At 45.6% G+C, this 16,989-nt stretch overlaps 1 protein-coding gene across 1 annotated transcript in view; it reads left to right on the top strand.

Moving 5' to 3' along the window:
* Positions 1-2,563: 2,563 nt before the first annotated feature.
* LOC119936187 (amyloid beta precursor protein binding family B member 1 interacting protein) overlaps positions 2,564-16,989 on the top strand; it is a 67,893-nt gene continuing 53,467 nt past the window's right edge. Inside the window, 1 exon segment of the mRNA XM_038755648.1 lies at positions 2,564-2,644. The gene's annotated coding sequence lies outside the window, so the exon portion shown is untranslated.

The raw sequence follows: 16,989 nt of genomic DNA, 5'->3' as shown, positions 1-16,989 counted from the left end.
AACAAGTACCAGCATTATTCTTTTTACTACCCCAGGGCTTGGACCATAGTAAGCGTTTAACAAATACCAGCATTATTCTTTTTATTACCCCAGTGCTTGGAACAGTGCTTGGCACATAGTAAGCGTTGAACAAATGCCATGGCTCAGTGGAAAGATTACAGGCTTTGGAGTCAGACGTCGTGGGTTCAAATCCCTACTCCGCCAACTGTCAGCTGGGTGACTTTGGGCAAGTCACAACTTATCTGTGCCTGTTACCTCATCTGTAAAATGGGGGTTAAAACTGTGAGCCCCCCGTGGGACAACCTGATCACCTTGTAACCTCCCCAGCGCTTGGAACAGTGCTTTGTACATAGTAAGCGCTTAACAAATACCATCGTTCTTATTATCATTATCACGTAACAAGTGCCATTATTCATCCATTCAATCCATCGTATTTATTGAGCGCTTACTGTGTGCAGAGCCCTGCACTAAGCGCTTGGAAAGTAAAATTCGGCAACTGACAGAGACAATCCCCACCCCACAGTTAGAAAGTAACTGGGTTGGACCCAGCCCTTGTCCCACCCAGTCTTCACCCCCGCTGTTCAAATCCCGGCTGCGCCAATTCATTCATTCAATCGTGTTTATTGAGCGCTTACTGTGTGCAGAGCACTGTGCTAAGCGGTTGGGAAGTACAAGTTGGCAACATATAGAGACGGTCCCTACCAACAGTGGGCTCACAGTCTAGAAAAAGCAGCGTGGCTCAGTGGAAAGAGCACGGGCTTTGGAGTCAGAGGTCATGGGTTCGAATCCCGACTCCGCCACATGTCTGCTGTGTGATCTTGGGCAAGTCACTTAACATCCCCGGGCCTCAGTTCCCTCATCTGTAAAATGGGGATTAAGACTGTGAGCCCCCCGTGGGACAACCTGATCAGCTTGTATCCTCCCCAGCGCTTAGAACAGTGCTTTGCATATAGTAAGCGCTTAACAAATGCCAATTATTATTATTATTAGAAGGGGGAGACAGAGAAAAAAACAAAGCATATTAACAATTGTCAGCTGTGTGACTTTGGGCAAGTCACTTCTTTGTGCCTCAGTTCCCTCATCTGTAAAATGGGGATTAATCAATCAATCGTATTTATTGAGCGCTTACTGTGTGCAGAGCACTGTACTAAGCTCTTGGGAAGTCCAAGTTGGCAACATATAGAGACAGTCCCTACCCAACAGTGGGCTCACAGTCTAAAAGGATTAAGACTGTGAGCCCCCCGTGGGACAACCTGATCACCTTGTAACCTCCCCAGTGCTCAGAACAGTGCTTTGAACATAGTAAACACTTAATAAATCAATCAATCAAACAATCGTATTTATTGAGCGCTTACTGTGTGCAGAGCACTGTACTAAGCGCTTGGGAAGTCCAAGTTGGCAACATATAGAGACAGTCCCTACCCAACAGTGGGCTCAACAACCTGATCACCTTGTAACCTCCCCAGCGCCCAGAACAGTGCTTTGCACATAGTAAGCGCTTAATAAATCAATCAATCGTATTTATTGAGCGCTTACTGTGTGCAGAGCACTGTACTAAGCGCTTGGGAAGTCCAAGTTGGCAACATATAGAGACAGTCCCTACCCAGCAGTGGGCTCACAGTCTAAAAGGATTAAGACTGTGAGCCCCCCCGTGGGACAACCTGATCACCTTGTAACCTCCCCAGCGCCCAGAACAGTGCTTTGCACATAGTAAGCGCTTAATCAATCAATCAATCAATCGTATTTATTGAGCGCTTACTGTGTGCAGAGCACTGTACTAAGCGCTTGGGAAGTCCAAGTTGGCAACATATAGAGACAGTCCCTACCCAGCAGTGGGCTCACAGTCTAAAAGGATTAAGACTGTGAGCCCCCCCGTGGGACAACCTGATCACCTTGTAACCTCCCCAGCGCTCAGAACAGTGCTTTGCACATAGTAAGCGCTTAATCAATCAATCAATCGTATTTATTGAGCGCTTACTGGGTGCAGAGCACTGTACTAAGCGCTTGGGAAGTCCAAGTCGGCAACATATAGAGACAGTCCCTACCCAACAGTGGGCTCACAGTCTAAAAGGATTAAGACTGTGAGCCCCCCGTGGGACAACCTGATCACCTTGTAACCTCCCCAGCGCCCAGAACAGTGCTTTGCACATAGTAAGCGCTTAATCAATCAATCAATCAATTGTATTTATTGAGCGCTTACTGTGTGCAGAGCACTGTACTAAGCGCTTGGGAAGTCCAAGTTGGCAACTTATAGAGACAGTCCCTACCCAACAGTGGGCTCACAGTCTGAAAGGATTAAGACTGTGAGCCCCCCGTGGGACAACCTGATCACCTTGTAACCTCCCCAGCGCCCAGAACAGTGCTTTGCACATAGTAAGCGCTTAATAAATGTTATTATTATTATTATTACAGGGGCGGTCACAGAGAAGTGACGTGATTACACAGCAGACAGGTGGTAGATTTGAAGTTTGCAGGGCAGGGGAGAAGGCCCCTCCCCCGAGCCGCCCTCCGGAAGGCCCGTGAGTGGGCTGAGCATCAGGGAGGACCCCTCCCTGTCTCCTCCCTTCCTCCTCCGCACCCCCATTTCCTTCTAGAAGAAACAATTGGGGTTTGGTTGGTGCCCCCTCCCCTCCCAGCCGCCAAGGTAAGCAGGGAACCGGGCATCTGGGGCCTGGTGCCGGGGGTGGGGGCAGTGGGGGGCTCTCTCCAACCCTCCAAGCATTCATTCATTCAGTCGTACTTATTGAGCGCTTCCTGGGGGCAGGGCACTGTACTAGGCGCTTGGGAAGTACAAGTTCCGTACAAGTTGCGTGGCTCAATCATCAATCGTCTTTATTGAGCGCTTACTGGGTGCAGAGCACTGGACTAAGCGCTTGGGAACTACAAATCGGCAACATAGAGAGACAGTCCCTGCCCAACGGTGGGCTCACAGTCTAACGAGGGCCCCCTCGTCCCCCTCTCCATCCCCCCATCTTACCTCCTTCCCTTCCCCACAGCACCTGTATATATGTATATATGGTTGTACATATTTATTACTCTATTTATTTATTTATTTTACTTGTACATTTCTTTCCTATTTATTTTATTTTGTCGGTATGTTTGGTTCTGTTCTCTGTCTCCCCCTTTTAGACTGTGAGCCCACTGTTGGGTAGGGACTGTCTCTATGTGTTGCCAGTTTGTACTTCCCAAGCGCTTAGTACAGTGCTCTGCACATAGTAAGCGCTCAATAAATACGATTGATTGATTGATTAAAAGGCTCAATGGAAAGAGCCCGGGCTTTGGAGTCAGAGGACATGGGTTCGAATCCCGGCTCCCCCACCTGGCTGCTGCGTGACCTTGGGCAAGTCGCTTCACTTCTCCGAGCCTCTGTTACCGCATCTGTAAAATGAGGATTAAGACTGGGAGCCCCACGTGGGACATCCTGATCACCTTGTATCCCCCCCACCCAGCGCTTAGAACAGTGCTTGGCACATAGTAAGCGCTTAACAAATGCCATTATTAATTAATCAAGTTGGCAACATATAGAGACGGTCCCTACCCAACAGCGGGCTCACAGTCTAGAGCACCAAGCAAGGGGGACCCCTCCATCGCCCCCCGGAACACAGTAAGCGCTCAATAAATACGATTGAATGAATGACCAACGTGCAGGGTGGGTTTCCCCCATTTGCCCAACTTCCTGCCCCCCCCGGGGGCTGTTTGGTTGTCTGTCTTCCCCTCCTAGACTGTGAGCCCCTTGTTGGGTAGGGAAAATCACTATATGTTGCCAACTGGTACTTTCCAGGCGCTTAGTACAGTGCTCTGCACACAGTAAGCGCTCAATAAATACAATTGAATGAATGCTTCGGCTTGGGGGGAGGAGCCCGGCCCGCCCCCATCCTTCAGCTCTCACCCCCCCAGATCGGACTGCAATCGGGCCATGCCACCGTCCCACATTTCCTGCCCCCTTGGCAGGCTTCGCTGTTACCTCTTTTTCGCCTAAAAACTGATAATAGTATCTGCTAAGCGCTCACTAGGTGCCAAACACTGTTCTAAACGCTGCGGGGGGTGGGGGGAGATCCAAGGTAATCAGGTTGACCCACGTGGGGCTCACAATCTCAATCCCCATTTTACAGATGAGGGAACTGAGGCCCAAAGTCACACAGCACTTGCATATATATTTGTACAGATTTATGACTCCATTTTACTTGTACTTCTTTACTATTCTGTTTATTTTGTTAATGATGGGCATATAGCTTTAATTCTATTTGACCTGACGATTTTGTTGTCCGTCTCCGCCTTGCTTTGCTCATAGTAAGCGCTTAACAAATGCCATTATTATTATTATTCTAGACTGTCGTTATTGGGCAGGGACCGTCTCCATATCAATCAATCAATCAATCGTATTTATTGAGCGCTTACTGTGTGCAGAGCACTGGACTAAGCGCTTGGGAAGTACAAGCTGGCAACATATAGAGACAGTCCCTACCCAACAGTGGGCTCACGGTCTAGAAGGGGGAGACAGACAACAAAACCAAACATACTAACAAAATAAAATAAATAGAATAGATATGCACAAATAAAATAAATAAATAGAGTAATAAATATGTACAAACATATATACAGGTGCTGTGGGGAAGGGAAGGAGGTAAAATGCGGGGGATGGAGAGGGGGACGAGGGGGAGAGGAAGGAAGGGGTTCAGTCAAAGTCACACAGCACTTGCATATATATTTGTACAGATTTATTACTCTATTTTCCTTGTACATATTTACGATTCTGTTTATTTTGTTAACGATGGGCATATAGCTTTAATTCCATTTGTCCTGACGATTTTGTTGTCCGTCTCCGCCTTCTAGACTGTGAGCCCGTTATTGGGCAGGGACCGTCTCCATATGCTGTCGACTTGTACTTCCCAAGCGCCTAGTACAGTGCTGTGCACCCAGTAAGCGCTCAGTAAATATGATTGAATGCATGAATGAAAGTGGTAGAACCGGGATTAGAACCCACGACCTCTGACCCCCAAGTCCGGGCTCTTTCCACTAACCCAAGGGGCTTCTGTTAAAAAAAGAATAACCCCGTTAGGCCTGGGGAACTCAGGGATCTCAGCGGGGGCACGGTGGCAGTTGATTTTGAATCCCCAGGGGGCTAACAAGCAGCCCCATCTTCATCATCCTCACCTCCTCCTCGTGGGTGGCTGAATTTCACGTGGGTGGCTGAATTTCACGTGGCTTTTTTGGACTCCGCCGCCCCCGAAGGAATTTTCCCAACGTCTCCGGTTGCGAAGCTTTCAAAGAGGATCTCAGGGCTCACCTCTCTTCCGAGAAGTAAGGCCTCCATCATCATCATCATCATCAATCGTATTTATTGAGCGCTTACTGTGTGCAGAGCACTGTACTAAGCGCTTGGGAAGTACAAATTGGCAACATATAGAGACAGTCCCTGCCCAACAGTGGGCTCACAGTCTAGAAGGGGGAGACAGAGAACAAAATTTAGAGAATTTAGAGAAAATTACAGCTGTAATTTGCTCAGGGGTCACCTCTCTTCCGAGAAGTAAGGCCTCCAATTTAGAGGAAAATTACAACTGTACGAGGCGCGGGGAGCCTCTCATTACTTAATCCCAGCCTCCGTTATTACATATTATTTCGGAAGCTTGAAAAATCCCCAACGAACGAAAGGCAAACGCTCGACGAAGAGCTTTGAATGAACCTGCCGGCCTGGCCGTGGAGACATTGTTTCATTAGTTTCTTCTTATCAATCAATCGTATTTATTGAGCGCTTACTGTGTGCAGAGCACTGTACTAAGCGCTTGGGAAGTACAAGTTGGCAACATATAGAGGCAGTCCCTACCCAACAGTGGGCTCACAGTCTAAAAGGGGGAGGCAGAGAACAAAACCAAACATACTAACAAAATAAAATAAATAGAATAGATATGTACAAGTAAAATAAATCAATCAATAAATAGAGTAATAAATATGTACAAACATATACATATATACAGGTGCTGTGAGGAAGGGAAGGAGGTAAGATGGGGGGATGGAGAGGGGGACGAGGGGGAGAGGAAGGAAGGGGCTCAGTCTGGGAACAACCATACTCGGCTAAGCAGTTACTGACCCCTGACATTCAGGGTCCCGATGGGTTTTTATTGTTCAAATCTAATGACTTTCATAGAAGTGTTGCCTTTGTGTTTTTACCCCTGCGTCAGCTCTTATAATCTGGTGGTCAAGTTGATGTCTATTATGTTCTGGCACCTAAATGCATTTGTTTTAGTTCTTTGCTTCTGGGTACTGTGGTTTTGCATGTGTCTAAAAAGCCTATCTTTAGAGAGTAATACCAGTAGCGTGACCTCCATTTTATAGACAAAAGTAAGATAAAACTAGCGTGCTACCCTTCAGCACAGTCTCATAATGTAGATTACCCTAAAAAATAACCGTGATCCTAACTGCTGTTTTTAGTTTTCCTTTCTTGACTCTTTTTACCTTTTTCAAGCAATATTATGTTTTAAGGTTGTGTGTTTAGCAGAATATCCTTCTCCCCTTACCATTTTTCTTTTATAACCATCAAGTAATTGATAGTTTCATCTGATTCTTAGGAACAAAAATCTTACAAAGTGCATTGTCATAACTGCCCAGGTTTAATTTAACCTTAGTTTTTCCAAGAAACATCCTTTTCCCAAATAGTATAATGTTCCTGTCGGTAATAATTTTAATTTTTATTCATTTTGTGCTGGCTAATCCTTACAGATTTAACAACTTGCAATAATGTTTCCCCAGTAAACAAAATGAGTGTCTTTTAATGCCTCCATCTAGGGTTAATGAATATTGAATTGTTCATTCAGTCCTGTTTATTGAGCTTTAATTGTGTGCAGAACACAGTGCTTGGGAGCGTGCACTATAACAATAAACGGAGGCATTCCCTGCCCACAAGGAGTTTACGGTCTAGAGGGGGAGACAGACATGAATATAAATGGGGAGAAATGAAATCTAACTTCTCAATCAACACACCAGATTTGCCACACTCATTAGAATCAATTATGTCAATTTGAAAAAAAAAAAAAAACCCTCAGATAGCAAAACCCCCAGTGTAGGCGTCACTTGCAGGTAAACTGACTAGTGCACGCCATAGGCTTTCTGGTTTCTGGGCAGGATGATGTGTTGGGCCTGGGCCTCCGTATGAACAAAAAGCAGCAGGTTTAACGAGGTCTACAGTGCCCGGGTCCTAGGCCTTTGGAGTTGTGTTTGTGTCAAGCAGTTGTGCTTGACAGAAGTTGAGAGTTATTGTTGCTGGATGGTTTTGGCTTTCAGATGACACGGACTTCGGGTTGTAAATACCAGATGTCAGTGAGGTGCCCGTTACCCCAGACTGGGTAAACAGTGCTGTTATCTCTTCCAAAATATTTGTTTTCCACAACTTGGAGACTGTTTTACCGTTTTCTGACACCTAATAGACTGCATTTCCTTAATTACATGCACTATCATGATAATGCCTCCAAAAACTAATTAGTGCTATACAAAAAAAAAAACAAAACCCGAAACTGTTTCAGGTTCTTTCAGGCAAGAGGGCATTAGTGAACGGTATTCCACCTCCTGTGATTTCAGTGTAATTAAATTCATCTAACACTGTGCTTGTTAACAAGATATTTCATTTGCTAATGCACATAATATTAACTGCTGTCAGTTGAGGTAATGTCAGTGAAATGGCACTTTTGGTCATTTTTGTTGTTTTGTTTCGATGGATAATGACTTTCTGCTCCTAAAGTCCAGAAATGATGAAGTTTAACACTGCCTGCACTTAACATAGTGAAAGTGGAATTGAATACTGGGACTCTATAATGTTTCGGTGATAGACTTCCTTCTGTTTAATCTGTGGATAGCAATGGAATCATTTGGTCCAAAAATGTGGAAAATGCAACCAGAGTATGGGGAAGGTTTGAGGAGTGAGTTAGGGAGAAGAGTAAACTAGTGGACTCCTACTGCCACCCAAATCCTCCCCCTCTGTCAGTGTTTCTGAGCCAGCCACTTCTGGAGTGGAGGGCTAGTGAAAGAAGGTGGGAAGCTGAGGTGCTAGTGGAAAAATTCCCAAGGTGCTAGTGGGAATTTTCACCCAGCTCCTCCTTATTTCTCTCTGTTGTAACATACATCTCAGGGGTCAGGGGCCAGGAGGAAGAAGCCAGAGGGACAGAGCATCCTCCACGTGCTCGTTGTGGGCAGGAAACATGCCTATCATTTCTGTTGTAGTATATCTCCCAAGAACTTAGTACGGTACTCTGCACACAGTAAGTGCTCGATAAATACAATTGATTGAGATATTGTTGGCAGGAAGTTTTTGGGTATCCCTTCTGGTGGGCCACTGGCAGCAGGGGTCTTGGAAAACTGCTCCTTTTATCCAGTGGCTAAAGCAACCTTTATGATGTCTACCAGTTCTGTTGCAGTGTTATACTGTACCCTCTCAAGCTCTTGGTAATCGTATTTATTGAGTGCTTACTGTGTGCAGAGCATTTGGCAGAGCCGGTATTAGAACCCATGTCCTCTAACTTCACTAGGCTAATGTAGCTTCTTATGCATGCATGAATACAAAATGAGAGAACAGGAAGAAATACGTATATTAAATTCAGTAGTGTGGTCAGGAAAGAGTGCTAAATGAGGGCAGGTAATGACTTTTCATCCTTAAGCCCTCTTTTCCCAGGCTCCCTCTCCCTTCTGTATTGTCTATGCACTTGGATCTGTGCCCTTTGGGCATTTGGAATTCAGCCCCACAGCACTTATGTACATAATCTATACATTATTTACTTATATTAATGTCTGCCTCCATCCCCCCAGCCCCCGACCTGCAAACTCGTTGTGGGCAGGGAACACATCTACTGACTATGTTTGTTATTGCCTCCCAAGGGCTTAGTATAGTGCTGTGCACACAGTGAGCACTCAGTCAATACTGGGCACCTTCAGAGTGGCCATCTGGGCAGTGCTACTACCTACGGCCTCTCCGTCTGGTTAAACAGGATGTTGGTCCCGCCTGGTAGTTCATGTTCACAAATGGAAAGGTCTCAGGTTAAGGGCAGAGCCCTAGGTTTGAGCTAGCTGGCAGTCATGCTAGTCACTTTGGGTTTTGAAGCATTCACTTGGTGAATTCACACCTTGGTGGACCTACCTCTGCATGGGTTTACGATACTTTTGGTATTTGCTTTACCCTCAGTCCCAACACACACACACACACTCTCTCTCTCTCTCTCTGTCTCTCTCTCATGTGTATACCAACTCTGTTAGAGTGTAATCTCCCAAACACTTAGTACAGTGCTCTACACACAATAAGCACTTAATAAATAACAATAATAATAATTGCATATGTTAAGCACTTACTATGTTTCAAGCACTGTACTAAGTGCTGGGGTAGGTGCAGGTAGAGCCTAGGTCCTCCAACTCCCAGGCCCTAGCTCTTTTTACTAGGCTAAGTAGCATTTCCATTTATAGTCATAGGGTCGTGAACAGCAAACTGGCACCCCTAGGAGAGTCCTTGACAATCCTAAATTTCCCCCTGTGACAGCGTTGGCAGATTGGTTTGATACCATCTTCTAAAGAATGAAACAATTCCCGTACTCAAGTTGCACAGGAAGAGTGAAACAGTACTGAGATCTGAAGCTCCAGGGCGAAAAATTTGTGGCTCATGTGTTAGGAAGGATATAGGGTAGGTGTGGGAAAGATAAAAATATCAAGCCAGGGGAGAATTGCCACAGCATTCAGTGTGAGAGTGTCACAAGGCCAGAGCACTCCGCCCAGGCCCCAGATTCAGAACATTTGATCTGTAATCCCCAGTTGCAAAATGAATAGCAGAGGCAAGCAGCAGGCAAGCAGCAGTCCTGCACAAATAACGTTGTTTATTTGTATTTATTTGTATTATTTGTTTAATAGTTTGCCATTCTCTAGTGAATCCCAGGCAGAAATTTCTACTGAAGTAATTGAATAAGGAGCAGTTCACATAAACCCACATTGAAAATACAAACCAGAGAAGCCGTGTGGCTTAGTGGAATGAGCACGGGCTTGGGAGTCAGAAGATGTGGGTTCTAATCCCTGCTCTGCCACTTGTCTGCTGTATGACCTTGGGCAAGTCACTTCACTTCTCTGGGCCTCAGTTACCTCATCTGGAAAATGGGGATTAATAGTGTGAGCCCCACATGAGACAACCTGATTATCTTGGATGTACCCCAGGGTTTAGAACGGGGCTTGGCACAGAGTAAGTGCTTCACAAATACCATTCTTCTTCTGCTTCTCCTTCCCTTTCCTCTTCCCCCTTCCTCTTCTTCTCATCTTCCCCTTCTTCCCCTTCCCCCTTTTTTCCCCTACCCCCTTCTTCCCCTTCCCCCCTCCTCCTCCTCCTCCTCCTCCTCCTCTCTTCTTCTTTTCTTCTTTTTTTCTTCTTCTTCTCTTCCTCCTCCCCCTCCTCCCCCTCCTCCCCCCCCTCCTCTTCCTCCTGCTCCTTCTTCTTCCCCTTCTTCTTCCTCTTCGTTTTCGTCGTCTTTTTCGTCTTCCCCTTCCATTTCTTCTTTTCTTCTTCCCCTTCTTCCTTCTTTAGGAAGTTCACACCTGGTTGGTTTCTGTTTCACCAACAGAGTATTTGGCAAGGTTATCAAAGGTTAGCAGTTTGGGGCACTAAGGGCTTGATTAGGGAGTTTAGGGTTTATAATATAGTCTTTGCCTGTTGTACATTTTTTAATAGTATTTGTGAAGCACTTACGAGGTGCCAGGCACTGTTCTAAGCTCTGGGTTAGATACAAGGTAATCAGGTTGGATACAGTCCATGTCCCACATGGGGCTCAGAATCTTAATCCCCATTTTTGCAGATGACGTAACAGAGGCCCAGAGAAGTGCAGTGACTTGTCTGCCATTTGACTTTCCCCAATAGAGCTGGATGCAGGCCGGAACCTTGTAAGTTTCGCTTGGAGGCAGGCATGCTAACTCCCATCTCATTACATTCTTCTGTCCCCGTCCTTTTCTCCCTCTCTCTCGTTATCCATCTGCATCCAGGTAGTTTGCACCTTTAGCTGATCTTGGGGCTGGGAGGAGGCTCTCTTTCCTACCCACCCTGTGGCTCAGGGGCAGGGGGTTGAGGGAGACTGGGTGGGGCTGGGCAGGGAGCTCCAGCTCCTTCCTCCTGGATGATGGAAACTAGCAGCTACCTGCCTGCCCCCTCCCTTGTTCAGTGGGATACCAGGTTCTGATCTCTGGGAACACAAATTTGGTGTTGTGAACTGAAATGAGGAAACCCAAAGTTCCTTAAAGCCATTGTACTGTAAGTTCCTTGAGAGCTGGGATGGTGTCTATCAAAGCAGCATGGCCTAGAGGATAGAGCCAGGGCCTGTGAGTTAGAAGGACCTGGTTTCTAATCTTGGCTCTGGTACTTGTCTGCTGTGTGACCTTGGACAAGTCACTTAGCTTCTCTGTGTCTCAGTTACCTCATATTCATTCAATAGTATTTATTGAGCGCTTACTGTGTGCAGAGCACTGTACTAAGCGCTTGGGAAGTACAGTGTAACATAGGGATTAAGACTGTGAGCCCCATAATAATGATGGCATTTGTTAAGTGCTTACTATGCGCAAAGCCCTGTCTAAGCGCTGGGGGGGATACAAGGTGATCAGGTTGTCCCACGTTGGGCTCACAGTCTTAATCCCCATTTTACAGATGAGGGAACTGAGGCTCAGAGAAGTTAAGTGACTTGCCCAAGGTCACACAGCAGACATGTGGTAGAGCTGCGATTAGAACCCCTGACCTCTGGCTCCCAAGCCCGTGCTCTTTCCACTGAGCCCCATTTGGGACAATGACTTTGCCCAGCCTGATTTGCTTGTATCTACCCAAAAACTTCGTACTGTGCCTGGCACATTGCAAGCACTTAGCAGATATCACAATTATTATTAATTGGATTGTACCCTCCCAAGCGCTTAGTACCGTGCTCTTCTCAAAGTAAGAACTCAATAAGTCCAATTGATTTTGGTCATCTAGTCCCACTGGACACAGAGGTTGATTTGAATCTGACACTGACTCACCCAAAAGTTGTTTGGGGGTCCCAGGAGAATGGGTGACCACTACAGAGGCAGCAGAAAGGGAGGGGCGAACCTCTAGATGTCTATAAGGACACAGAGGACTGTTGAATGGAGAGTGGTGACCAGCTGTTCTCCCCCTCCCCATAAAACCAAATATGAATGACTGGCCCCAGGAGCCGCCTGGCATTAAGATACAAGAATAAAGAAGAGAGAACTTCTTGATTGCAGGGGTTTAGTCATTGGAGTAGGATGCATTTTTATCAGGGAAATCACAGATCTGCCTGAGGTGATTTGGATAAGATTGATGGAGGAAGTTAGATGGCTTTTGGACTTCCCTCCATCCCTGTGATTCTCTGATACCACCTACACTAGGAACAAGTGGATCATTCAGTGACTCCTGGCACCTTTAAGGCAGAGCTTTATTAATAGCTTCCCGAAACTCTACTGTGAAATTGAGCCAAATGGTGCCAAATGGCTCAAGTTCTGTCCCCCAAGGCAAACAAAAGCAATACTTTGAAGGAAACCGTGTTGCTCAACTGAGCTGGAATCAAGTGACCGGGGCAGCTTTCAATAATCCTATCAACTGTCCCCGCAGGCAAGGGACCCTGATGAGTATTCGGTGCTTCATCAATATAGCCTGATAAACCCCAGGAGAATTGGGATTTGGGAAATGCAACAGAGCAGGTAATGCTCTTGGAATAAATAGAAACACTGTCACTTCTAGAGACTTAAATCCTTTAAGTAATTGAGATGTGGTAATTTTTGGAAAAAGAGGACAAGACTTAAGATTCACAGCCTGGGCTTTGCTATCAGTTAACGTCTCCTTGAAAACAGTTGTAAATTCATCCCTCACCTCCTCTACATCACTCTCTGAGCAGGGACTCGGCATAAATAATTGAACACCCATAGAGTCATGTGTACTAAGAAGGATGTGACTCAGGGTGCTGGGAAATCAATCAGAGGAAGGTTTTTGTGGGAGGTGGGATTTTAAGAGGGCTTTGAATGTGGGAAGACCTCTTGCAGTAGACCTTGGAAGGGCTCTTGGTCTTTCACATTTTCTCTTCAGTCCCACAGAGGACCCAGAGCAAGGGTGACCAAAATTAAGTATAGGTACCTCTCAGCCTTCTACTGTCCAGTCCATAGTCATTGACCGTTAGAGGTAGCTTGGGAATGGGCAATCCTTGACTCGCTTTGGAGTGGCTTTGCAGAGCCCAAAAGGCTCAAAAAACACAATTTCTAATGTGCAATCTTACACCACTATGCTTCACTGAATGGCACAGAACTGTGTTTCTGGATATGCATGCCCAGAATGTTCCTTATAGTCCAGGATCAATCAGTATATATTATTTATTGAGCACCCACCTGCTCTGTACAGAGCATTGCACTAAGAGCTTGGGAGAGTAAAATTGAGTAATTAGGAATGAATGATCCCTGCCCTTGAAGAGTTTCAATCTAATTCCAGTATTAACCATTGTAGTAGCTATTTCCAGCTACTTTTGGGGCCAGCTCCAGGCTTCAGTATTGCTAGATTTGGTGTCAGAGGGTGAAAGGTTGAGGGAGATGGACCAAAAACCAGCTTTCTTCCAGTGTGTAATTAGAAGCATCTGAACAACTGATGAAGACCTTCAGGACTCAAAACTGTTCAAATGTGCATCCGGTACATTGTGCTCTTAAGCTGGCAATTATCTTGTAAGCAAAATTTACCTGATTGGTGACCTATAAGGACTTGGGAAACATCACATCAAATTTCAGAACTGCATTCTCTCCCCCTTCCTTCCACTTCTACTTTTCCTTCCTTCCTTGTCCCAGTCTCTTTGAAGATAGATTTGATCCAAAATTTTGCCATCTTGCTCCCTTTCCTTCTCCATGATTAGAACCCAAAGGGAATGTACACTGGTGTAGTGTACATCCTCAACCTTAGGTATCTGGTGAGTCAACTCACCAGATGACTAGCAAAAAAGACAAATCATTCAGGTGCAGAAACAGGGATGCTGAGGCTGCAGCATCCCATGGGAGAGTAGCTCCTGAGAAGCAAGCAGCTCCTGGAGAAGCTGGAAAATAGCCCCATGTTGACAAAATTGAGTGTACCTTTTTTGTCCTTTGCACAGCACAAACCTCACACCTCATTTCGGTGGGCAGCAAAGCTCAGCGTCATGAATTGTTCGTGACCCCCTAAGTAGCTATTAGAAATGGCCACAAAGCCAATGCATGGTTTTAGCCCCCACATGTGTGAGGGTTTCTCTCCTCTGCCATGCCTAAAACCCTCTGATTTAGGACTGCCCAAAACCCTGCATCATCAGGTTGAGCCGGTCTCCAAAGTGCAGAAAGTGGTCACAAAATGGAAACCAAATAAACTCCCTCCTTCTTCCCTACTCCCCCAAGTTCCCCAGGGGGAATGGGGAGACTGAATCTGTTGCTTTCTCCCTCCTTAGCCTAGAGAAATGGGTCTTTGATTTTTTTTTCTTTCCTTCTCAAATGGAAGGCTTCTAACAATGAAAAAATATGAGGTAAACACCACATTTGAAACCACCCCACAGCAGCATTCGTCGGTGAGGGCTTTCCGCAGGTTCAGGGCAGAGGGAAGGGTCACATCAGCTGGGTGGCATATGTTGTTTTGCACTTTGTTGGTGATCATGCACTTCCATCCCCACAGAACCAGGGCTCTAGGCTCAGGGGAATTGGAGGTGCCTCAACCGCAGCGTCCCCGCCTGCATTTCAAGTTGTAGAGAAGCAGCATGGCCTAGTGGATAGAGCACAGGCCTGAGAGGCAGAAGGGCTGTCTGTCTACATGTTTTGTTTTGCTGTCTGTCTCCCCCTTCTAGACTGTGAGCCCGTTGTCGGGTAGGGACCGTCTCTATATGTTGCCAACTTGTACTTCCCAAGTGCTTAGTACAGTACTCTGCACATAGTAAGAGCTCAATAAATACAATTGAATAAATGAATGAATGACTTGGGTTCTAATCCCAGCACCCCATTTGTGTGCGGTGTGACCTTCAGCAAGTCATTTCCCTTCCCTGAGCCTCAGTTATTTTTTCTGGGAAATGGGGATTAAGACTGAGGGAACTGAGGCTCGGGTAAATTAAGTGACTTACCAAGATCACACAGCACCCAAGTGACAGAGCTGAGTCCTCTAACTCTCAGGCCTTTGGTTAATCCACTAGGCCATGCAGTGTATGAAGATCACATCCCCTCCACAAGGCGTTACCTAATTAAGCCCTCTTTTTCCCGACTCTTCTGACTGCGTTGTCTATGCACTTGGATCTGTACCTTTTAAGCATTTGATATTCACCCTATACTCAGCCCCACCCTTGTACATATCTGTAATTTATTTCTTTACATTAATGTCTGTCACCCCCCCCCTTAACTGTTACCTTGTTTTGGGTTTTTTTTTCCAAGTATTTATTAAATGCTGACTATGTGCCATGCTAAGCGCTGGGGTAGATACAAGCTAATCAAGTTGGGCACAGTGCGTGTCTCACATGGAGCCCACAGTCTTAATCTCCAATTTATAGATGAGATAACTGAGGCACAGAGAAGTTGTGACATGCCCAATTCTCACAGCAGAGAAGTGGCGGAGTTGGGATTAGAACTCAGGTCCTCTGACTCCTAGGCCTGTGCTTTATCCAGTAGGCCACACTGCTTCCCTCGTTATGGGCAGGAAATGTGTCTCCTAACTCTGTTGTACTCTCCTAAGTGCTTAGTACAGTGCTCTACACAGAATAAACACAATACAGTTGATTGATTGGGGGAGGGGAAGATATGTTGGGTTGAGTTTGATGCACTTCAGGAAACTTGTTTGAGGATCACTCATCACTTTCCCTAAACAAATGCTGTATTTCACCAATGGATAAACCGGCTCAGGCTGAAGAGGCACACTTTTCCATTCTCCTTTCTGCCCTCCATTCCCATTTTGTTCACCCAATCATTGGGAATGGAGCAGAGCCTGTCAACACAGACATGCACACATCCCACTCTGCCTAGTCCTCCCTGAGATGGGAGGACTGGGGAGCATCAAGTTTCATATTTAGTAAACAAATCCTAAAACATTCTTAGAATGAAGGACATTTGTCCTGAGGGCATCCACTTGGCTATACCAGATCCTCAGTTCTTGTCACCTATAATTAGTGCCGTTTCTACTCCACTATTACATTTCCTGGGATCAATCAGGACTTTTTCTGAGAGCTGAACTCTTGTGCTATCCTAATTTCCTCTTGTTTTTTTTTTTACAAGGTAGTTTACTTCTTTTTTAATGGAAATTGGAAAAAAAAACTCAACCAACACTTCCCATTCACAGGAATAAAAGAAACGAGAGTTCTTGCCGACATTCTGGTAGATCTCCTGTAAACTGTCAGACCTCTTGAATGAGGCATGTCGAGTAGGTTAGATCAGAGAATTAACATTGGTGGATTCTCTAATGAAACAAGCAGCCAAAGCTGATGGGCCTGTGAGTTTGAAAGTTCGTGTATAGCTTTCCGTCATTTGAAATGAAACGTTTTAAAGGAGGAAGTGGTTTTATGTTTTTGGGGTGTGGGTGGAGGGAGTTGCAATTTTTTTCTTTTGAATAAGCTTGGTAAGCAACAGGAAATATATATATTTCTCTTGCCCAGCCTCAAATCAATTAGTAGCTGGCAAAGAGTGGTGACAGAGATGGGCATCTCAGAAACACCCCTAGGGAGACATGCACTGGAAGACACATAGCAACAGTGTCAAACCTAGCCTGTAGATTTACCTTGATCAAGACTCTCTCCTCACACTCTCACAATCGCTCTTCCATCTATCAAGTTTATCCCTTTCTCCCGATGAGAATTGGAGAGGGAACATTTACGTTGTCCTCCTTAGACTAATTGGTTAAAAAATAAAAAGTCCAAGCTGTACTAAATGAGGTGGTGCAGAAGAATAACTCTGGTTTACTCTGGTACCTGTAAAAATGAACCTGTCTTCGGGGAACCAGACAGCTGACTGGACAGAAGTTTATTTCATGGA

This window comes from Tachyglossus aculeatus, chromosome 13 (assembly GCF_015852505.1).
Source record: "Tachyglossus aculeatus isolate mTacAcu1 chromosome 13, mTacAcu1.pri, whole genome shotgun sequence".
Classification (NCBI taxonomy): Eukaryota; Metazoa; Chordata; class Mammalia; order Monotremata; family Tachyglossidae; genus Tachyglossus; species Tachyglossus aculeatus.
The sequence above is the reverse complement of the archived record's forward strand: the minus strand, read 5'-3'. Positions and strand labels throughout refer to the sequence as shown.